Below are 24,539 nucleotides of genomic sequence, written 5' to 3' on the forward strand. Positions count from 1 at the left end.
TTCACTCTCCTAACCAGCTGAAACAGACATAGTCCTTCATTCATTCATTCAATCGAATTAATTGAGCACTTACTGTGTGCAGAGCACTGTACTAAGTGCTTGGAAAGTACAATTCATCAATAAAGAGAGACAATCACTGCCCACACCGGGCTCCTTTGTAGCATCAATCCGATTTGTGAAAAGCCATATTCAGGGGAAATGTGTATGCAGATATCTTATATAGGAGAATTTCCAAGGTTTGTTTTAGCCTCAGGAGTCTTGATAGCAAGACAGAGTTAGTTTCGGAAAGGGTCTGATTAGACTGTGAGCCCACTGTTGGGTAGGGACTGTATATGTTGCCAATTTGTACTTCCCAAATGCTTAGTACAGTGCTCTGCACATAGTAAGCGCTCAATAAATACGATTGATGATGATGATGTCCAGATAATTGTCTCGACCTTTCACTCTGTTTACCCGTGACATGGCTTCAGAGACTGAGTGTTGCATTTGAAAATGTTCAAATGCATTTCTTTACTCTGTAATTTTAAATGATTGCAGATATAGATATATAGATAGACTATATAACTATATATATATTTGTCTAGACTGTAAACTCCTTGAGGGTAGGGAATGTATCTGCCAACTCTATTGTAGTGTACTCTGCCACCCAGCAAGCACTCAATAAATGCTACTGATAGATCGATATAGGTTCTGCAATATCATTTCCTCAATTTAAACAATTTTCGAATTTTCAGAACCTGGGGTCCTGGAAGAAAAACAATTCCTGAAATCAACAGGTTAAATAACCCGTTTCAGAATCATCAATTCATTTAAAACGATGCTGTCACCCACAGTCGAACTAAAATGTCAAACATATAAAAATATCAAAAAATTGAAAACAGATATACACAGATTGATCTATAAATCCATATAAATAGAATTTGTGATGGATGAGTCCTTCATAATTTTGGTACCATATTTCTCCAGACTTATTGGAGGTAGCAACCCATTAGTCACTTGAGAAGCTACCTCTTATGAATTATAGTCCCCTCTGTCATTTAAAAACTATTTTATCTTTCGCAGATGATCTCTAGCTACTCTAACCTAAGCCTGTCATTTTTCTATTTCCCCTTGATTTGCTTTAGAATACTTTGCCCTGCATAGAGCGGTGTTTTGCATTGGAGGTCTGCTCCTTGCTTGTTTAAAATGGAAAATTCAGGCATGATATAATAATGATAATAATAATAATGGTACTTGTTAAGCCAAGCGCTGTTCAAAGAGCCGGGGTAGATACAAGGTAATCAGGCTGGGCACGGTCTCTGGTCCACATCAGGCTCAAAGTCTCAATCCCCATTTTACAGATAAGGTAACTGAGGCCCAAAGAAGAGAATTGACTTGCCCGAGGTCACATAGCAGACATGTAGAAGTGTCAGGATTGGATCTCGCATCCTTCTGATTCCCAGGCCCATATTCTATCCACTGGGCTGCAGTCACAGCCTCCTATTCTCTTTTCCATCCCTGGCAGCCCCCCACCTCCCCAGATGATTGGCCTCAACAAGAATTCCACAGTTCCGTAAGCCCAGGACCCTGGCGTAAAGAACACAGTGATGAAGTTCAACCATTGCCAGATTCCTTTTTTGAAGAACTACATGCATTTCTGTGCAGCCCACAATAAACTAGTTATTATAGGGAAAACTCCCTAAACCTTCAACCTAAACAGATGTGCGATTCCCATGGAAGATATAAGGCTTCTGAAATGGGACGTAGTCCCATGAATAAACAGCTAAATTCAGAATCTCTTGTTGTTCCTTACAAGATTACCCGTGACCTATTAGAAAATGTAAAATCATATACTCCTCGAAGAGGCCTTCCCTGATTAAACCCTCTTTTTCCCAACTCATCTCTCCCTTATGCCTTGCCTATGCACCCATTAAGCACTTGATATTCAGTCCATCCTCAGACCCGCAGCACTTATGTACATGTTAATATCTCCTCCCCGCACAAGACTCTAAGCTTGTTGTGGGCAGGGACCATGTCTAATGGGACTTAATTTTTGCCCCACTAGATTGCGAATGCTCTCTCAGGGTCGCACTGGGAGAGTTTCCAGTACTCTACCAGTCTTGACTATGGGAGGGAGAGTCAAGCAGAAGCCTACCCATTCCATTCCTAGCTTGGCCAGTGGCTAGTGAGTGGAAGGCAATCTGCTACAAGTCAAAACTCACCTGTGCTGGGCACGGGGGAGAGTCGAGAGCAGAGACTGCGTGGATGGAGGCAATGGTAAAACACTTTGCATATTTTTACCAAGAAAACTCTATGGTTACACTACCAGAACAATTGCAGATGGTAGTGGGGCGTTCTGGGAGAGATGCGTCCATGGCATCACTATGGGTCGGACATGACTCGACAGCATGAGACTGTGAATTCAGTGACAGCATGAGATTGTGAACTCTCTGAGGGCTGGGATAGTGTCTACCGACTCCTTGGCACTACACTGTACCACATCCTTAGTACGACGTTCTATACAAAACAAGAGCGAAAGAAATAGGATTGGTTGATTTTTGCCTGGCCTTTCTCCGGTTTCTGGGCCTGGAACAAGCCTGAGAACTTCTGCTGAAGCTCTGACATCTTTGAGCAGAGCCCCAGAACTTAAAGATGTAAGGATACTCAAAAAGAGGAAAAGTCACCACTTTCCTCTTCCAGCAACTCTCCAAGGGAGCTTATCTCTCTTTCTACAAATCAGGTCTACTCTTCGCTGAGGACAGGGAATATTCTATTCATTCATTTATTCAATCGTATTTATTGAGCGCTTACTGTGTGCAGAGCACTGTACTAAGCGCTTGGGAAGTACAAGTTGGCAACATATAGAGACGGTCCCTACCCAACAGTGGGCTCACAGTCTAGAAGAACTGCATTCTACAGTTTGGGACACAGATCCTAGTCCCCTCAGTGGAGAAGTTTTGATGCTACTCCACCCCTCCACCTCCTCGAACGTTGTACAGCGCTGTACACACAGTAAGTACTCAATAAATTCCATTGGTGGCCGCCATAAGGACGGAGTATCAGAGAAGTGGAGACTCATAGAGAAGCAGCGTGGCTCAGTGGAAAGAGCCCAGGCTTTGGAGTCAGAGATCAGGGGTTCAAATCCCAGCTCCGCCAATTGTCAGCTGTGTGACTTTGGGCAAGTCACTTAACTTCTCTGTGCCTCATTTACCTCATCTGTAAAATGGGGATTAAGACTATGAGCTCCCCATGGGACAACCCAATCTCCTTGTAACCTCCCCAGTGCTTAGAACAGTGTTTTGCACATAGTAAGCACTTAATAAATGCCATCATTATTATTATTACTATTACCATTATAGAGGCCACCCAAAGCACTCAAGAATTCTGACATCTTTTCCAACACCCCAGTCCATTTTTTTTATTTAAATAGTGATTGTTTAACATTTTTTAAAATATATTTATCTTGTTGGATGACTAGTTTTGTACATCTGTCCATTCCTAGTGACATCCGTAATTGATTTTCTTTGAAACGAATGACAACTGCTCTCACAGTAATTGCAGGACAAACATTATGTTGCATTAGACAAGTAGGGCATCACAAGTATATTTTCATGGAAAGGTGCTTTGGGGGACTTGGCAAAACACATATAATTACTGGAAATTTAGAATAAAGAAAATTCTAATCATAAAGGAGCAGTGTGGCCTAGTGGAAGGAGCATGCACCTGAGAGTCAGAGGACTCAGGTTCTAATCCATGCTCTGCTACTTAGCTGTTGTGTGACCTTGATCAAGTCAATTAACTTCTCTGTGACTCAGTTTCCCTACCTATAAAGTGGGAATTCAATACCTGTTCTCCTTCCTACTTAGACTGTGAGCCCCTATGGGACAGGACCTGTGTCTTGATGATTAACTTGTTTCTACATGAGTGCTTAGAACAGTGCTTGACACATAGTAAATGCTGAATAAATGCCATGAAAATAATATCCATAACAGTATCCAGTGTCAATCAATCAATCAATTGTATTTATTGAGCGCTTATTAGGAGTGTTGCTTAGTGGATAGAGCACTGGGCTGGGGGTCAGAATGACCTGGGTTCTAATCCCAGGTCTGCCACATGAGCAGCATGGCTCAGTGGAAAGAACACAGGCTTTGGAGTCAGAGGTCATGGGTTCAAATACTGACTCCGCCAATTGTCAGCTGTGTGACCTTGGGCAAGTAACTTCATTTCTCTGTCCCTCGGTTACCTCATCTGGAAAATGGGGATTAAGACCATGAAGCCTACATGGGACAACCTGACAACCTTTTATCTACCCCAATGCTTAGAACAGTACTTGACACATAGTAAGCATTTAACAAATACCATAATTATTATTATTAATCATTTCGTGGGACATGGACTGTGCCCAACCTGATTAGCTTGTATCTACAGTGCCTGACACATAGTAAGCACTTAATAAATACCACGTAAAAAAAAAAAACACTTATTTAGGCAGTCCCTCCTATACATACATACAGACTCACAGAGCGTGGCAGGCCTTCCCATGCAAACGGAGCAGCAAGTAACAGTGAAAGAACGTGAAAGAGCTAACACTGAACCAGCTGTCTTTGATTCATTCATTCACTGAATCGTATTTATTGAGCGCTTACTGTGTGCAGAGCACTGTACCAAGCACTTGGGAAGTACAAATTGGCAACATATAGAGATGGTCCCTACCCAACAACAGGCTCACAGTCTAGAAGGGGGAGACATACAACAAAACCAAACATGTAGATAGAAAAATGTTTCAAATTCAGGTGGGAAACCCGTGCTGCCATTGGGAGAATCGGGCAACCACTAATAAGAGTAGGAGCAATGACGTGCACCAGCTCAATCAATCAATAGCATTTATTGGGCTCTTATGATGTGCAGAACACTGTGTTACATGCTTGTGATAGTACAACACAGCATAGTTGGCAGACACGACCCCTGCCCACCACAAGGTTACCGCCTAGAGAAGCAGTGTGGCTCAGTGGAAAGAGCCCAGGTTTTGGAGTCAGAGATCATGGGTGAAAATCCCGACTCCATCAATTGTCAGCTGTGTGACTTTGGGCAAGTCACTTAACTTCTCTGTGCCTCAGTTAACTCATCTGTAAAATGGGGATTAAGACTGTGAGCCCCCCGTGGGACAACCTGATCACCTTGTAACCTCCCCAGTGCTTAGAACATTGCTTTGCACATAGTAAGTGCTTAATAAATGTCATCATTATTATTATTATTAGAGGGGGAGAGAATCCTTATTATTATTTCTAAGAATAATAATTTTAAGCTCCATGTGCCAAGCACTGTGCTTAGTGCTGGGGTAAATACAAGATAATACAAGATAATCAGGTACTGCGTGGGGCTCACAGTCCAAGTAGGAGGGAGAACAGATATTGAATCCTCATTTTTGCAGATGAGGAAACTGAAGCACAGAGAAGTGAAGTGACTTGCCCATGGTCACGGAGCAGGCATGTGGCAGAGATGGGATTCGAATCCAAGTCCCACGCCTGTGCTCTTTCCACTAGGCCATGCTGTTTCCACCTGGATTCCCAATGACCACTGTTAACAGTGGCAGCAGTAACAGTAGCAACAGCTAGCTTTTTCACTTAGCTTTTCCCGGTTCCACTTCCACGCCGAGCTTCTCCTTTGAGGATGCTGTTATGTGGATAAGGAGATCAGCCTCTGTGAGTGGGTAAGAGCACTCAGAAACGGAAACCAGCCAACCTTGCCATATTCTTAGTACCCCACAAATGTTGCACACTTTGGAGCAGGTGCTAATAATAATAATAATAATAATAATAATAATAATAATAATAATAATAATAATAGTGGTATTTGTTAAGTGCTTACTTTGTACCAAGCACTGTTCAAAGGGCTGAGGTAGGTACAAGGTTATTCATTCAATTGTATTTATTGAGTGCTTACTGTGTGCAGAGCACTGGACTAAGCGCTTGGAAGGTACAATTCAGCAACCGAGACAATCCTTACCCAACAACGGGCTCACAGTCTTGAAGTGTGGAGACAGACAATAAAACAAAACAAGTACAAGTGAACAGGCATCAGTAGCATCAATATTCATTCATTCATTCATTCAATCGTATTTATTGAGCGCTTACTGTGTGCAGAGCCCTGTATTAAGCGCTTGGGAAGTACAAGTCGGCAACATATAGAGACGGTCCCTACCCAACAATGGGCTCACAGTCTAGGAGGGGGATACAGACAACAAAACAAAACATGTGGACAGGTGTCAAGTCAACAGAACAAACAGAATTAAAGCTAAATGCACATCATTAACAAAATAAATAGAATAGTAAATATGTATGAGTAAAATAAATAGAGTAATAAATCTGTACAAACATATATACAGGTGCTGTGGGGAGGGGAAGGAGGTAGGGCGGGGGGATGGGGAGGAGGAGAGGACAAAGGGAGCTCAATCTGGGAAGGCCTCTTGGAGGAGGTGAGCTCTCAGTAGGGCTTTGAAGGGAGGAAGAGAGCTAGCTTGGCGGATGTGGGGAGGGAGGCCATTCCAGGCCAGGGGGAGAACGTGGGCCGGGGGTCGACGGTGGGACAGGCGAGAACGAGGTACAGTGAGGAGATTAGCGGCAGAAGAGCAGAGGGTGCGGGCTGGGCTGGAGAAGGAAGGAAGGGAGGTGAGGTAGGAGGGGGCGAGGTGATGGACAGCCTTGAAGCTGAGAGTGAAGAGTTTTTGCTTGGTGCGTACCTTGTTACAGGTAAATCCATTTCTCCCCTGTTCCTTTCTCCCCTCACCTGGCTCCCTTCCAGCTCTCCCCTATTCCCAAAGAGGTTTTTGCCTTTCTCCCGCATCCCAAACTCAGGCCCTTTCCTCCTCTGTGTCCTCTGGGGCTCCAATATTGTATTTCCTTTTTACAGGCAGCCACTGGAGATTTTTGAGGAGAGGAGTAACATGCCCAGAGCATTTCTTGAGCACTTACTGTGTGCACAGCACTGTACTAAACACTTGGGAAGTGCAAATTGGCCACATATAGAGACGGTCCCTACCCAGCAATGAGCATCACTACAGGGGTATAAATTTGCTGACCTGTAGCACCCGTATTTTGAATGGGTAAACTCAGTGGCTGTTCCCAAGCACCTAATATGTTGCTACAGGGATATAAAACACAGTTTCCTGCCCTCCACGATATAATAATAATAATATAATAATTATGGTACTTAAGCATTGTTCTAAGAGCTAGGGTAGATTTCTAGACTGTGAGCCCGCTGTTGGGTAGGGACCATCTCTATATGTTGCCAACTTGTACTTCCCAAGCGCTTAGTACAGTACTCTGCACACAGTAAGTGCTCAATAAATGCAATTGAATGAATGAATACAAGGTAGTCAGGTTGGACACAGTCCCTGTTCCACATAGAGCTCACACTCCTAATCCCCATTTTATAGATGAGGTAACCTAGGCCAGAGAAGTGAAGTGACTTGCCCAAGGTCACACAGCGGACATGTGGCGGAGACAGGACTGGAATCCATGACCTTCTGGCTCCCAGGCCCTTGCTCTATCCATTAAGCAGCGTGGGGAAGCAGTGTGGCTCAGTGGAAAGAGCATGGGCTTTGGAGTCAGAGGTTATTGGTTCAAATCCCGGCTCCGCCACTTGTCAGCTGTGTGACTTTGGGCAAGTCACTTCACTTCTCTGTGCCTCAGTTCCCTCATCTGTAAAATGGGGATTAAGACTGTGAGCCCCACATGGGACAACCTGATCACCTTGTAAATGCCCCAGCACTTAGAACAGTGCTTTGCACATAGTAAGCGCTTAATAAATGCCATTATTATTATTATTATTAAGCTATGCTGCTTTTCTACATAGGAAATTGAATGTTGGTGTAGTTCCTTAAATTTCCCAAGAATTCCTCGAATTTCCCGTGACTGTGACGTGCAGCAAAAAAAGCATGTCTACAGTTCAGGATTCTGATCCAAAGCCAAATTGGATTTCCAGTAGATTGAAAAGTCTCTGCATTTCTCATGACTAAGTCTCGGCCGTCATTTTCGAAAAGAGAATGCATCACCCTATTTCATAGGCTCTCTTCCTGCTTCTTGTTAGTTGGAAGGAAAGGTATTAGTAATTATTTATTAGCTGTTGGTAAACGCTCTGAGCAGGAAGAGCCCTCTGCCATTAAGTCTTCCAATCCCTTGGTGCCCTATAATTCCCTGCTATTCAGGATGACTAGGCAATCGTTCATTCTTCCCACAGATTTTTGCCCATTAGCATCTGCAAAGGTTTCTAAACATTAGATAGTTACAAAGTGCCCTTATCATTACAAGAAGATTCCAGTTTTGATAGACAAGTGACCTTTATTTTGTAATTTCCCAAAGCAGAACATGTTGTATTACTGATAAACCTCTTTGTATGTCTAGGTAACTGACATTGTGTGTATTTTTCCCCATGCACTTTCTTTGGCCCTGCCAAGGCTGCCCCTTATTTTTGCAGTTTAAAGAAAGGAACTGGACTTGAAGACTTCATTAAGGCAAACAAGGGAGGGCCAAGGAAAATAAAAGGAGAGAAGTATTGAAAACCAGAACCTTAGAGTCAAGTATATAGAGTCCTAGTCAGACAATATTTTATCTGTGCCTAATGAATAGTTTTTTTTCTCTGAAAGGCATTTATTTTGGTGGCTGCTAAAGTTAATCAATCAGGTAATGATATTTATTGAGCATTTGCTCTACATAAAGTACTGTACTGAGTGCTCTTATCCTCTTATCTTTCTTATCTTCCCATACAAACTTTTTCCTCCCCCTGACTTTCCCATCACTGTAGATGGCACTACCATCTTTTCGGTCTCCCAAGTCTGTAACCTTGGCATTATCCTTTACTCCTCTGTCATTTAACTCACATATTCGATCCATCACTAAATCCTGTCAGTCCCACCTTCATGATATTGTTAAAATCTGCCCTTTCCTCTCCCTCCCAACTGCTTCCATGTTAATACAATCACTTTTTCCTATCCCACCTGGATTATTGCATCAGCCTCCTTCCTGACATCCCAGCCTCCTGCCTCTCCCCAATCCATGACATTCTTCACTCTGCTGCCCGGATCATTTTTCTATAAAAACGTTCAGGACATGTCACCACACTCCTCAAAAAACTCCAGTGGTTGCCCATCCAACTCCACATCAAACAAAATCTCCTCACCAATGGCCTTAAAGCACTCCATCACCTTGCCCCCGCCCACCTCACCTCGCTAATCTCCTACTACAACCCAACCTGACTTAGTGGAAAGAGCACGGGTTTGGGAGTCAGAGTACAAGTGTTCTAATCCCAGTTCTGCCACTTGTCAGCTATGTGACTTTGGGCAAGTCCCTTAACTTCTCTGTACCTCAGTTCCCTCATCTGTAAAATGGGGATTAAAACTGTGAACCCCACGTGGGACAACCTAATTACCTTGTATCTATCCCAGTGCTTAGAACAGTGCTTGGCACATAGTAAGTGCTTAACAAATACCATCATCATCATCATCACACATTTCGCTCCTCTAATGCTAACCTTCTCACTGTTCCTTGATCTCACCTATCTCTCCACCGACCCCTCTCCCACATCCTGCCTCTGGCCTGAAACGCCCTCCTTCCTCAAATCCAACAGACTATTACACTCCGCATCTTCAAAGCCTTATTGGAAGCACATCTCCTTCAGGAGGCCTTCCCTGACTAAGCTCCCCTTTTCCTCTTCTCCCACTACCTTCCGTATTGCCCTGGCTTGCTCCCTTTCTCTTTCCCTCTCCCAACCCCACAGCACTTATGTACAGATCTGTAATTTAACTGAATTTCTTTGTATTGATGTCTGTCTCACCCCCTCTAGACTGTAAACTCACTATGGGCAGGGAATCTATCTGTTTATTGTTGTATTGTATTGTCCCAAGTACTTAGCACAGTGCTCTGCCCACAGTAAGTGTTCAACGAATACAATTGAATGAATGAATTAATTAATTAATTAATGCTTGGGAGAGTACGACGGAGTTGGTTTCAAATCTCACCATGATTTCTCTTTAGTTAAATCCTATGTGCTTGTCTTTGTCCATAAATCTATATATATGTGTGTGTTTGTTAGTGTGTGTGTGTGTGTGTGTGTGTGTGTTTGTGTTCACATGCGAGATATACATTGTAAAATAATGACTCTAGTGTTTGGAAGAACCAACTTGAACAGAGTGGAAAAAAGTCAATCCCTCGATGGCATTTACTAAATGCTTACTGTATGCAGAACACTCCCCTAAGCACCTGGAGAGATCAAAAGAATTAGTTGACATGATCTTGGCCCTCAAGCAACTTACAATCTAGCAGAGGGAGACAGACTCTTTTGCAACATTAACTGTAGTCAGCTACATCTGATTTCATTATCTTTCATATTTTGTTTTTATTTTTTCCAGAGATATAACTGATGACAGAGATACATATGAGAAACAGTGGGGCTTAGTGGATAGAGCATAGGCCTGGGAATCAGAAGGACCTGGGTTCTAATCCCATCTCTGCAACTTGTCTGCTGCGTGACCTTGGACAAGTCCCTTAACTTCTCTGGGCCTCAGTTGCCTCATCTGTTAAATGGGGATTATGTGTGTGAGCCCCATGTGGGACAGGGATTGTATCTAACCTGATTAACTTGTATCTACCCCAGGGCTTAGAACAGTGTTTGGCACATAGTAAGCGCTTAACAAGTACCATCATTATTATATAAAGAACAACTAGTAGCACTAAGCAGCTGAACAAATTGCACAATCATTTGTGAATATCAAATCAGAAGCCTCTGTTTCTACTCCTTTTTCCCCAAAGAGCCAAGGCCTGTCATTCTTTCTGATAACACTGGACATTCGATTATCCCTAGGTCCCTGATCGATCAGTGGATAAAAAACAAATGGGTTGCATCCTTTCTTAATAAATAAAGCTGACTTTAAGGAGAGCAATTCCAAAAAGAATTCTGGGGACATTTACACTTTAGCACAAAATGAATGAACAGTGAATAATGAAACTTGCCTTGTTGATGGATGACTTGCTACCTTGCTACTCTCCTTCCCTCTGTCATTGTCAGCTGAAGCATTTTCTTCTGCTATTTGGGCATTTTTTTTTAACTGAATGTATTTACAGGTTATCTGAAGGCACTTCATATTAAAAAGGAACTTAGATACTAGAACAAACTTTTAAAAATGCCAGATTGGGACATGAACCTGCTTAGTTTACCTTGCTTCACTTACTCTATTTGTTAATGATGGAAGATCATGGTTTAGAAAGTAGGGGTGCTCTCCTTTTTTCTTTTTTTACTACAACATGAGGGCATGATGCTCAGACTGAAACACCTTGTTAATCTACTTCAGCTGTCACTCTCATTAAAGACTATTTCAACGCTTGTGTGACTCTGGGTCCTGCTGTGAAGCAAATGGTTATATTTAATCAGAAGATAATAACAATAACAGTAATAATGGTTTTTGTTAAGTATTTACTATGTGCCAGGCACTGTACTAAGCACTGGAATGGGTACAAGCAAATCAAGTTGAGCACAGTCCCTGTCTGACAAGAGGCTCACAGTCTGAATCCCCATTTAACAGGTGAGGTAACTGAGGCCCAGAGAAGTTAAGGAACTTGCCCAAGGTCACACAGCACACAGGTGGCAGAGTCTGGATTAGAACCCAAGTCCTTCTGACTCCCAGCCCCATATTCTATTCACGCTGCTCCAAATCAAGTACCTCAGTGATGCTAGAATTGCACTTTCTTTTAAAAAAAATGATATTTGTTAAGTATTCACTATGTGCGACACACCATTCTAAACCCTGCGGTAGATACAAGATAATCAGGTTGGACACAGTTCCAGTCCTACATATAGACTCACAGTCTTAATCCCCATTTTACAGAGGAGGTATTGAAGCACAGAGAAATTAAGTGACTTGTCCAAGGTCATTCAGCTGATAAGTGATGGGGCTGAGACTAAAACCCTGGTCTTCCAACTCCCAGGCCAGGAGCTTTCCACTAGGCTATGCTGCTTCCCTTCTGACAGTAATAGTTCATAGTTAACAGCACAATTAAAGGAATTTAAGGCAAATATTCTTAATTTTTTTGCCTCTGGTGTGTAAGGTCACCCTAATCGAGTCATTTTTCTTTGCGGCACCTCAGCTTTTAATCTATAACACCGACACTTGTCTGCTGTGTGACCTTGGGAAAGTCACTTCACTTCTCTGGGCCTCAGTTACCTCATCTGCAAAATGGGGATTGAGACTGTGAGTCCCAGATGGGACCAACCTGATTTGCTTGTATCCACCACAGCTCCTAGTAAGGTGCCTGGCATGTAGTAAGTGCTTGACAAATACCATTATTATTATTATTATTATTGTATCTCTATCTCATCTGTGTATTCTTTCCTAATGTTTAGTTCAGGGCTCAGCATCTAGTGCTTTCACAGTTCTATCAGTGAATCCATCAATCAGTAGTATTTTATGAGCACTTACTGTTTGCAGAATAATGTACTAAGTGCTGAGGAGAGCACAATACAATAGAGATGGTAGACAATCCCTGCTTATAGTGAGTTTATGGTCTAGAGGGGGAGGCAGATATTAAAATAAATTACAGATAGGGAAGCAACAGAGTGTAAGGCTATGTATGTAACGTGGGCCTAGGGGTGGGTTGAATATAAAGTGCTTAGAGGATGGATTGAATATCAAGTCCCCTTCCCTCAAGTCACTCCCCTCCTCAAAAATCTCCAGCGTTTGCCTGTCAACCTACTAATCAAGCAAAAACTCCTCACTCTTGACTTCAAGGCTGTCCATCACCTCGCCCCCTCCTACCTCACGTCCCTTCTCTCCTTCTCCAGACCAGCCCACACCCTCCACTCCTCTGCCTTTAACCTCCTCACTGTGCCTCGTTCTTGCCTGTCCCACCGTCGACCCCCGGCCCACGTCCTTCCCCTAGCCTGGAATGCCTTCCCTCCACACATCCACCAAACTAGCTCTCTTCCTCCCTTCAAAGCCCTACTGAGAGCTCACCTCCTCCAGGAGGCCTTCCCAGACTGAGCTCCCTTTTTCCTCTCCTACTCCCCATCCCCCCCACCCTACCTCCTTCCCCTCCCCACAGCACTTGTATATATTTGTACAGATTTTACATGTTTTGTTTTGTTGTTTGTCTCCCCCTTCTAGACTGTGAGCCCGTTATTGGGTAGGGACCGTCTCTATACGTTGCCAACTTGTACTTCCCAAGCACTTAGTACAGTGCTCTGCACACAGTAAGCGCTCAATAAATATGATTGAATGAATGAATGAATCAAGTGATTAAGAGGTACAGATCCTAAGGCATAGGCAACATAGAAAGGAGGGCAGTAGGGAAAATCTGTGCATTTTTGACTCAGAAACCCAATCATCTTTCTTGACTTTCCTGCCCTCCCACTTTCAACTCTCTCATCAACCAGAATTCCTTGTTCATTTCCTGCTGCTTTCTTCGACTAGCAACATGTCTTCAGTAGCTCAAAAGCTCTCTCTTGGCCATTCAATCATATTCTTTCCTAATGTAGACCTACCATAGTTCCATACTCTAATCATCATTTCTGCCTTTTCCCTAACCTCCAAAGCCTACTCTACCCGAGCCAAAGATGCCAAATTGTTTTGAGAAGACTTATTCCAAGAAGGTATGCAATAGCAAGTAATGAATAAATGAATGAAAGGAATGAACATGGGAGGGACTAGTGAAAGGACTCTGGTCCAACCTTACCTTGCTAATTTTTGCTACTGATTGAGAAAAGGAATGGCATCTATTTCACCATAGTTTGAGTTGTGTTAGCCAGCCATTTTTGATAAGTTAATAATTGTTGATTATTTCAAATCACAACTGGTAGCATTCAAGGCTGTACAGGTCTTCATGGGGCAAGATTCATCTTTTCTAATGTATCTAAAGTGTAAGCCTATTGTGGGCTGTATTGTCCAGCATTTAGCATAGTGTTCGGCACATAGTAAGCACTCAAGGAATATGATTGAATGAACGAATGAACTTATCCAGGCAGACAAAACTGCTGGTCCCGCTCTCCAGCTGAGGTCTGTTCTCCCTGTGGGAAATGGAAATGCAGGACAACCGAAAACTGCAATCTCACTACCCCATTTTAGCCAGGTTCATGGAAGCTCCCGACATCTCTTCAGCGTGGCTCAGTGGAAAGAGCACGGGCTTTGGAGTCAGAGGTCATGGGTTCAAATCCCGACTCCACCACTTGTCAGCGGTGTGACTTTGGGCAAGTCACTTCTCTCATCTGTAAAATGGAGATTAAGACTGTGAGCCCCACGTGAGACAACCTGATCACCTTGTATCCTCCCCAGTGCTTAGAACAGTGCTTTGCACATAGGAAGTGCTTAATAAATGCCATCCAGCGCTTAGAACAGTGCTTTGCACATATTAAGCACTTAATAAGTGCATTATTATTACTTCTTTGTGCACTACCTTTCACCAGTGAGCCTTGCCTTCTCAAGTCTGGGATGGGGGCGGGTCTGAGAGATAATAAAAATAATAATAATATTAGTAATAATAATAATAATGGTATTTGTTGAGCACTTACTATGTGTTAAACTCTGTTCTGTGGTAGATACAAGCTAATCAGGTTGGATACAGCCCGTCCAACATGGAGCTCATAGTTGTAATGAAATGGCTATTAAAAAATATCTCCCACCCATGCAGCACCTTTCCAGTCACTCCTTCATCTTGGTCTTAGGCCAGATCCCTACCTGCTTCAAGTGGAGAATGAGGAAAGGGGCCTTGTGGCACCTTCCCGTGTTTCACAGTAGGAGACATGCTCCCAATCATTACTAGAGATCACATTTACATTTTTTAAAGTACACATATGATTGCTGATTATTCCACGGTAAATGACCCATGATCCACTTCTTCCTTTGCCTACCTTTTGGACATCCTTCTGATCATTTGTTCCTCCACCCGAGGGTGAACAGAGGAAAAGTTACAAAAAGGAAATCCCAATACGTCCATTCCAAGTGTTGACTCTTGTGAATGGCATTAAGCATGTTATAGCCCAAGACTGTCCTGATACAGTCAGCAGTGTTTAGGAAAGTGTCTTGGTATCCTCAGGAGAAAAACGATACAGAAATCAAATAAACCAATTAATAATAATAATGGCATTTATTAAGCACTTACTATGTGCAAAGCACTGTTCTACGCGCTGGGGTGGATACAAGGTGATCAGGTTGTCCCACGTGGGGCTCACAGTCTTAATCCCCATTTTACAGATGAGGTAACTGAGGCACAGAGAAGTTAAGTGACTTGCCCGAAGTCACACAGCTGACAATTGGTGAAGCCAGGATTTGAACCCATGACCACTGACTCCAAAGTCCGTGCTCTTTCCATGCTGCTTCTCTATTAACACACAAATCTATTAACTAATAAATAATTAACTAATAAATCCAGAAATTGATAAGAAGGATCCCTTAGGTCTGCCTATCTTTTGTGCTTACTATATACCTTAATGGTAGTTCAATCAATCATTCATATTTATTGAGCACTTACTGTGTGCAGAGCACTGTGCTAAGCACATTCCCTACCCACGGGTGTACAGATTTTGAAAATAAACATTATGTACATGTTCAAAGGTGTATGCCTTTAACAAAACATAGAAATGAAGTATTTCAGGTATGCGTAATTTAAAGTAATTTAGCCTAAGCCCTCCCTTTCTATCCTGATTAATTAAGTATGGACGATGTGTAATTTTTCATGTTTGTATATGTAACCTTGAGAAATAATAGACACATGTTTTTAAATTAGTTAAATAAATCAAAGGAACATAAAACATAATTACATAATTTTCCATTTGGACCCTGAACTGGTTAGATTCCCAGCTTTCATCCCATGTGAGGCTTCAGTTTAATGTTGGCATTCAGGATTTTTTTTTTTTCTGCAAAATAGTGCCCAAACCTCTAACTGGAGAAATGGCTGTTCGTTCAATTCTATTATATAAGTTAGATCTGGCTTACATTTTCATTGAATTTTCCACAATACTCTTCAAGTCAGTCAGACAAAACTGAGCACTCCATCTATTTTAATGGAGGAAGCTTCTAGAATTTCATATTCCTCTTATTTTGTAAAGCAGCTTTTCCAATGCTAATGAATCTCAGACAGGGAAAGAAAGAATGAGTGATGGATGTAGTTTTTTTTCTCTCCCTAAATGTGTCCTAAAATATAACTTCGCATATATAGTACTTTCTAATAGCCTTCCTTTCCTCATGCAGTTTATCGGTAGTGATTTTCATGCAAACAAAGTAGCCAAGGTGCCCTCAATATCATTTTAATAGCTAAGGAATGCCAAACAGTTTTTTTCATAGGGATATGGGTTGTAAATGCGAATGAATTGAGAAGTAAACAAAATGAAACCTATATATTAGCCAGGATTTCTATTTCTCCCACAGTCTCAAAGTCATCCTATGTTACAGGATCTCGAAATACTTTTCAAGTCAGAGTCCCAGGAGCCAAAAATCTTTGCAACAATTTTATCGAGAAATGAACAGAGCAAGCAATTGAATGTCCAGCTGTTCTGGATTAAGGCACTTCCTGGAACAACCTCCTGTATGCAAGTTAATCAGCTTTTTAAGGGAAAAGCTAAAGGTGAACTGTAGCGGAAGTTCACCGCTTCTCACCTCACTAATTGACACACCTGTCATTTCACCCATGATCTGGCCATTTCTCTCCACTTCTCGTCCAAAGGCAAGACCCAACAGCAGGCGATGATTGTGAAGGTCATATGAGTAACTTCAACAAAACAGGCTAACTTCGCCTCTTCCACCCCGCTACTGGAAAGCTCGGAGGCCCTGAATGTTAAAGGAATCCACTTACTCACCTCCTAAACCTGGCCCAATCTTCAGTGAAGAGAGATTCTAGCCCTGCCCTCCCTAGCTACCCTGTGACTTGGAGACTGATGGTTTTTCTACTACTTCCACAATTTCCCCCATCTCTAGTTTAGCATAATATCAGTCTCCCCCTCTTTACCCCAAACTCCTTGTGGGCTAGGATCACACGCACCAACTGTGTTGTACTCTCCCAAGCACTTAGCATAGTGCTCTGCATACAGGAAGCGCTCCATAAATACCACTGAAAGATTCATTGATTCATCCTGGAAACAAGGAGGTAAAAAGTGGTTTCTAAGCCCCAAGCAGTCCAGAACCTGAGTCTGGGCCTAGCTTTCCCCAAACAGGGATAAATCAGAAGATGCAGTTTCTCTTTCCTAAGGAAGCATGTAGCCTGCCTTCTTCCAAGCTCAAAAGGAAGATTGATACTCATTATGTATAGTTAATTCCCAAATTTGGCGATCTATCTTTTTGCCTAGGAAAGAGAGGTTGTTTTTCATTAATCTAGACAACAGATTTCCAGTTATATTCCTGTTCATTCATTCAATCGTATTTATTGAGTGCTTACTGTGTGCAGAGCGCTGTCCTAAGCGCTTGGGAGTTAAACATGGGTATTGATCCTTAAAGAGTGACAAAATTGAGTCACATCCGAAGTAAGTTTTGGATAGTGCTTTGCACATGGTAGACACACAATAACAAGAGATGAGGAAAATGATGATGATGATGATGTGTCTTAAACAGCAGGAAAGAGGCTTGATCTGGTGGCCAACTAGCAAAATAGGGAATCAGAATCTTGCCTTACCACATGCATCCTTTGAGCAACCCCAAGACTAATCACTGCTCTCTGCTTCCAAGTTGGCGGTGAAGACCTAAGGAGGAACCTCTAAGATGGTCAGCCTGGTCCTTCATGATGAAGAGAGGGTGATAGTTCAAAGGTTGCAGCCTATTAACAGAGGATAAATCCAGAATATGGTTGACAATAGCCAAGCTCACACAATTAGCTTGGTTTTAAAAGGACTTGTGAGGCTTTTGTTTTTTTAACAATGAATTAGATTGTTCCGTATCTGTGGAATTTCCGTACCACCATCTCTATAATATTTATTAAGTTTTCCTTTGTGGCATCTGATTGAACTTTGTTCTTCAAATTTCCGGTACAATCCTTAAATTTCCTTCTGAAGTGATGTCTCAGATTGATACACATTTTTAAATGAAAGCTCACTTAAAGCTAGACAATGGAAGGTTTCATATGTAACATTTGAGGATCTGAGCAACTCGATCCCTGTTATTGTTGATTATTTTGTATCAAATTTTCCACTTATTTTATAAGTAAGAGTGATCTCTTACCTCCGGTTCTGGGAAACATTCAGAAGATTAGTACTGTGAATAATTAGGAAATGCATTATTAGATTCTGCTTTGAGAGATTTGGGTTGGAATAGGTTAGAACAAAGTGATAAAATTAATCTGAAGGGGTCAAGAGAGCTTACTGAACATTTATCTTATAAAAACAATTCTACCAACAAGTCCTGGATTTTGCAGGTATAATTGAAGTGCCTCGACAATATAGTGAACAAGAAGCTAAAGGTAAATTACTTACTCATGTATTATCAATCAGTGTGTTTGATAGAGAAAGTATTTGAAAGAGAGAAGAGGGAAAGAGCTGTCGTTCATTTTCCAAGATCATGGTACCAGTACTGTGATCCTATCAAGGTTTGTGAACATCATCAAAAAAAAAAATTGATGGATGCATGACTGGCTCTTCATTAAGCCAAGAAGCAGCTTGGCGTAGTGGGTAGAGCATGGGCTTGGGAGTTAGAAAGTCATGGTTTCTGGTCCCAGCTCTGCCACTTATCTGCTGTGTGACCTTGGGCAAGTCAATTAACTTCTCTGTGCCTCGGTTCCCTCACCTGTAAAATGGGGATTAAGACTGTGAGCCCTGTGTGGGACAGGGACCGTGTCCAACCCAATTATCTAGCATCTACCCCAGAGGTTAGAGCAGTGCCTGGCACCTAGTAAGCGCTTAACAAATTAATAAGTATTTCTTCTTTCTGAACTGTTTAGGAGTGAGTCTCTGTTTTTGAGTCTGCCCCGTTTTATTCCCATCTTTGCAAAGCCTTTGTCCAGAGGAAGCAATGCCTCTCTGAATTACTGCCACACCAGTTGGTCTGTTCACTGCAGGAGTAGCTTAATAGTCTACTGCTCTGTTGCACTGTTTGAGAGTGAGCTTCACTGTGTCTTTAAATTATTTCTTTCGCCCTCCATTCCAGCTTACCTGTTCCTCCTTTCAGCTTGCCATAACAGTAGCTGATTAAATGTCCTTCAGTCATCCACTCTCCACACTCAAAAAGCAGCACAGCCTAGTAGAAAGAACAAGGGCATGGGAGTCAGAGGACCCGAGTTCTAATTCTCACTCTGCCACGTGTCTGCTGTGTGATCTTGGGCAAGTCACTTCACTTCTCTAAATCAATCAATCAATCATATTTATTGAGTGTTTACTATGTGCAGAGCACTGTTCTAAGCACTTGGGGGAGTACAATACAACTGAATTTGCAGTTTTCATTTCCTTCCCATACTGAGCTTAGAATCTAGAGACTCTAGGAGGCCTTCCCAGACTGAGCCCCCTCCTTCCTCTCCCCCTCGCCCCCCTCTCCATCCCCCCATCTTACCTCCTTCCCTTCCCCACAGCACCTGTATATATGTATATATGTTTGTACATATTTATTACTCTATTTATTTTACTTGTACATATCTATTCTATTTATTTTATTTTGTTAATATATTTGGTTTTGTTCTCTGTCTCCCCCTTCTAGACTGCGAGCCCACTGTTGGATAGGGACTGTCTCTATATGTTGCCAACTTGTACTTCCCAAGCTCTTAGTACAGTACTCTGCACACAGTAAGCGCTCAGTAAATACGATTGATTGATTGATTGATAGAAAAGGAGACAGACATTAATCTAAACAAATCATTTATAGTATATAATTTAAAGATAGGTATATAAGTGCTGTGGGGTTAGGGGCAGGGTGAATATCAAATGTCCAAAGGTCACAGGTTGAAGTACATAGATGATGCAAAAGGGAGAGGGAGCCAGGGAAAAGAGAGCTTAATCAGGGAAGGTCTCTTGCTGCCCTTCAGTTCCCTCATCTGTGAAATGGAGGTTAAGACTGTGAGTCCTATATGGGCCATGGACTGTGTCATCATCATCATCATCATCATCAATCGTATTTATTGAGCGTTTACTATGTGCAGAGCACTGAACTAAGCACTTGGGAAGTACAAATTGGCAACATATAGAGACAGTCCCTACCCAACCGTGGGCTCACAGTCTAAAAAGGGGAGACAGAGAACAAAACCAAACATACTAACAAAATAAAATAAATAGAATAGATATGTACAAATAAAATAAAATAAATAATGTCCAACCCAATCAGCCTGTTTCTACCCCAGTGCTTAGTAATAATAATAGTGACGATGGCATTTGTTAAGTGCTTACAATGAGCGAAGCACTATTCTAGGTGCTGGGGGGATACAAGGTGATCAAGTAGTCCCACATGGGGCTCACAGTCTTAATCCCCATTTTCCAGATGAGGTAACTGAGGCAGAGAGAAGTTAAGTGACTTGCCCAAAGTCACAGAGCTGACAAGTGGCGGAGCTGGGATTTGAACTCATGACCCCCGGCTCCCAAGCCCAGGCTCTTTCCACTGAGCCACGACAGTGCCTGGCACTTAGTAAGCGCTTAACAAACACCATAAAATGTATAAAATATGTCTACCCAGCATGACTGTGTTGCATTCAGCATTGCTTCATTGCCGGACTGCACTCCAGGAACTCATCGTTCGATTTTCAGACCCAACCCCACCCCAGAGAATGCTGCTACTGTGCCACCAGGAATAATCCACCCTCCCCTTCCCAATCCCTCTTCTCTATCCCCCTCTCTCCCAGGTACCAGCTGTTCCAGTGAGGCAGCCAACCTGCTCGATGATGTCATTAAGCAGTGTGCAAGAAGCAGTGTGAACTTGGGAGTCAAAGGTCGTGGGTTCTAATCTCAGCTCTGCTACTTAGCAGCTGTGTGACTTTGGGCAACTCACTTAACTTCTCTGTGCCTCAGTTACCTCATCTGGAAAATGGGGATTAAGACTGTGAGCCCCATGTGGGACAACTTGATCACCTTGTATCCCCCGAGCACTTAGAATAGTGCTTCGCACATAGTAAGCACTTAACAAATGCCGTCATCACTATTATTATTACTAAGAACAGTGCTTGGCATGTAGTAAGTGCTTAAAAAATACCATCATTATTATTATTATTAGTTTGCTTTGCACAGCATGATATAATGGCATCACCTGTAACTTGGGGAGCTCCATAATAATCAATGTTAACAATTTGATCAATTACCAATGGTATTCATTGAGTGCTTACTGTGCTGAGCACTGTGCTAAATGCTTGGGAGAGTACAATACAACCGAGCTGGTAGATCTGGCTAGCCCCTGATCATAATGAGATTACAGTCTAGAGAGGCGGATAGACATATACTTGTATTTATAAATAAATAAAACAAAGAATCTCTGGGCCTAAGAAGATGATAATAATAATAATAATAATGATATTTGTTAAGTGCTTACTATGTGCGAAGCACTGTTCTAAGCACTGGGGGATGCAAGGTGATCATGTTGTTCCATGTGGGGCTCACAGTCTTAATCCCCATTTTACAGATGAAGTAACTGAGGCCCAGAGAAGTTAAGTGACTTGCCCAAAGTCACACAGCTGACAATTGGTAGAACCGGGATTTGAACCCATAACTTCTGACTCCCAAGCCCAGGCTCTTTCCTCTGAGCCATGAGACAGAACAGCCTCTATCAAGAAGGCCTTATGAGTGGGTAGAGAGGGACACCAGGTATTCATTAGATTCACATCCATTCATTCGTTCATTCAATCATATTTATTGAGCACTTACTGTGTGCAAAGCACTCTATTAAGTGCTTGGAAAGTACAATTCAGCAACAAAGAGAGGCAATCCCTGCCCACAATGGGCTCACAGTCTAGAAGGGAGGAGACAGACATCAAAATGGAAGTATTGTGTGTTTAAACTATATGACTGTTAGAGAAGCAGTGTGCCTCAGTGGAAAAAGCATGGGCTTGAGAGTCGGAGGTCATGGGTTCTAATCCCGGCTCTGCCACTTGTCAGCTGTGTTACTTTGGACAAGTCACTTAACTTCTCTGTGCCTCAGTTACCTCATCTTAAAATGGGAATTAAGACTGTGAGCCCCACGTGGGACAACCTGATCACCTTGTATCTCCCCCAGCACTTAGAACAGGGCTTGGCAATAGTAAGCGCTTAACAAATGCCATCATTATTATTATTATGACTGGCTCTAATAATGACTGGCTCTGTGCACCAACTGCTCGAAGGTTTCATTTTGGGCTCTTCTGCACAAAAAATGTTGCCACCCACTGCACTACCTCCACCTCAGAATTACTAAGGTGGCATCCAATAATACTTTGGACTTTCACTAGTGAAAGTTTTCTTACATTTGGAAGTATATTCAGCTCTTCCAGACTACTTGTTGTACTACTCAGTTTGGGGATTGAACACCAATAGAGGTTTATGGAACATTCTACTGTCAAAGTATGTCTGGTGCGACAAAACGGGATGTTGGAACAAATAGCTGGGCACTTGCTTGTGCTGTTGGTCACAGCTCAAAGATTCGAATGCATTTTTTCCTTTAATGCGAGGTTCAGTCTATCGTAGCCCTCGTACTATAGGAAAACAGGGTAAATTGGTAGAGTTCTTCCTTAGTTACACAGGAAGAGGGAGAGCAAAAGTTTTTTCTGGCTACTTTCTAATGTTATAACTTAAAAAGAGGTTGACATAAAAAAAATCTTTAAGACACCACCACCTTTCTTTCTCGGGGAATCAGGAACATGCATTTGGAACATAATTTAAGTACTTACTATCTATGGATTGCTCTTGCTTGCCCAGTTGTCCCATCTGCCGTGGCCACACGTTTAGCCTTCAGAGAGCCGTACTCAGCAGTGAAGCTAGTTTCAAGCAGTTCCTATTTCAGTTGGCACAAGCAATATTTCCAAGGAATGCAGCCTAGCCCAAGATAGTGCCTCATGCAACTCTGAAAGAGTTATATGGCTATTTTATCCTTCCCATTAATCTATGTTTCAAGGTTTGGGGAGCTTTCCAGTAATACCGAGAATGCCTATTTCCTTTAGAACGAGAGCAGTAGAGGAGTCTGGAGAGGCAGATCAGGCTAGCACAGTGACACCACCCTGGGGGCACTCAAAACGTACTAACCAAATGGCTTCTGGTCCATTTCATTTCATATTCCTGAATTCTGAAGTTATCTACAGCTCAAGTCTATTTTCTTTTCAGAATAACAGTGCGTGAGACAGGAATAGGAGGCGGTGGTAGCGGTCAGGAAATTCTTTTCCAACATGCCAGAGGGAATGATGGATGGCATTAGCACTCTGGCGTATATTTTGAGAAAACATTTTTACAAATAATTTCTCCATCAACTAGAGGGAGGGTTTTTTTTTCTTCCCACTGCTTGCCTTGACCTCCCTGACCTGCTCCTAAGAGAATGGGGCTTCTCCTCCTTCTTCTCCCATTTCTCTTAGTTATTATAAAATTAAAACTGCATAATGCAGCAGATCTGGGTGGGTCTCAGACCTGTGAAATAAGAGCAGAGACACAGACTTTTGTGTATTATTGAGCCCCGTATCATGTTTATTTAATTACTGAAATTAGGCCAATAATGAACTGGTTGTAGTTGTTTTTGTGTTTGTTTTTTAACCTGGTATAGAAGACTGTTCTTGATTATGTTGATTTTTCTTACAAGTGACCTGCCATTTTCCCTGCTCTACTTCCAGCTCAAGCCTGGAAGGATTTAGGGGGTGCTGAGGACCAGTGCTTTGCACATAGTATACGCTTAATACATGCCATTATTATTATTATTATTCAAAACAAAAAGGGCTGCTTTTTTCTGGGGGGAACCAGTGAGTCTCACCACATGGGGGTCCTTTGGGTTGCTCATTTCTGCTTAGTAAGAAAATGCTGATTTTCCAGATCTCTCCTTTATATTGTCTGTTTTCAGCTCGGGTAGGGTTATCTTTCCCTTTTTCGCAATCAGGGTTTTACCATGAAGAAAGAGGGTTACTCATTCCCTCCCACCTCAGCCTCATGTCTTCTCCAGAAGGCACGGCGCTCACAGGTCCTGTAACCCCCATTTCAGTATGTCCCCTTATCACCCCCAAACTTCCGAGACAGATCCTCGTGGTCATTTCTCACCTAAGCCTCCTTCCTACCTCATTAACCATCCTGTCTGGGACTAGCAGCCGCTCACTTGCCCACACACGGTAACATCTCCCTCTATCATTTACAGCAGCATCGGCTCTTTTCTTACCCTGGCCCCAAGACTCCGCTCCTTCCCTCCTCTATCTTAAAGCCATCGGGTTTGTGTCACACGACAGGCAACTCTGGATGGGTTTTTCGACCAAGGCTTCCAATGCGTGTAAACGCTGAATACAGTGTTTCACGCCCCATGCCAAGATAGCGTAGGGTCTCTTTCATTAAAATACGGTATTATAGGCTGCTGTTACATGCCTCTCCCACAATGAAAATAGCATTCTGTGTGGGGAAAGGGCTGCCGCTTGCCAACATTCACCCACTACATTCGGTGCCCATTTCTTCACATCTTAATGAGTTGTGTG

At 42.5% G+C, this 24,539-nt stretch overlaps 1 non-coding gene across 1 annotated transcript; it reads left to right on the forward strand.

Moving 5' to 3' along the window:
* Positions 1–2,053: 2,053 nt before the first annotated feature.
* On the forward strand, positions 2,054–2,191 carry LOC119937314. Its single transcript, XR_005453996.1, has one exon. It is a non-coding gene; the product is annotated as a small nucleolar RNA SNORA7 (small nucleolar RNA).
* Positions 2,192–24,539: the final 22,348 nt, after the last annotated feature.

This window comes from Tachyglossus aculeatus, chromosome 1 (genome assembly GCF_015852505.1).
Source record: "Tachyglossus aculeatus isolate mTacAcu1 chromosome 1, mTacAcu1.pri, whole genome shotgun sequence".
Classification (NCBI taxonomy): Eukaryota; Metazoa; Chordata; class Mammalia; order Monotremata; family Tachyglossidae; genus Tachyglossus; species Tachyglossus aculeatus.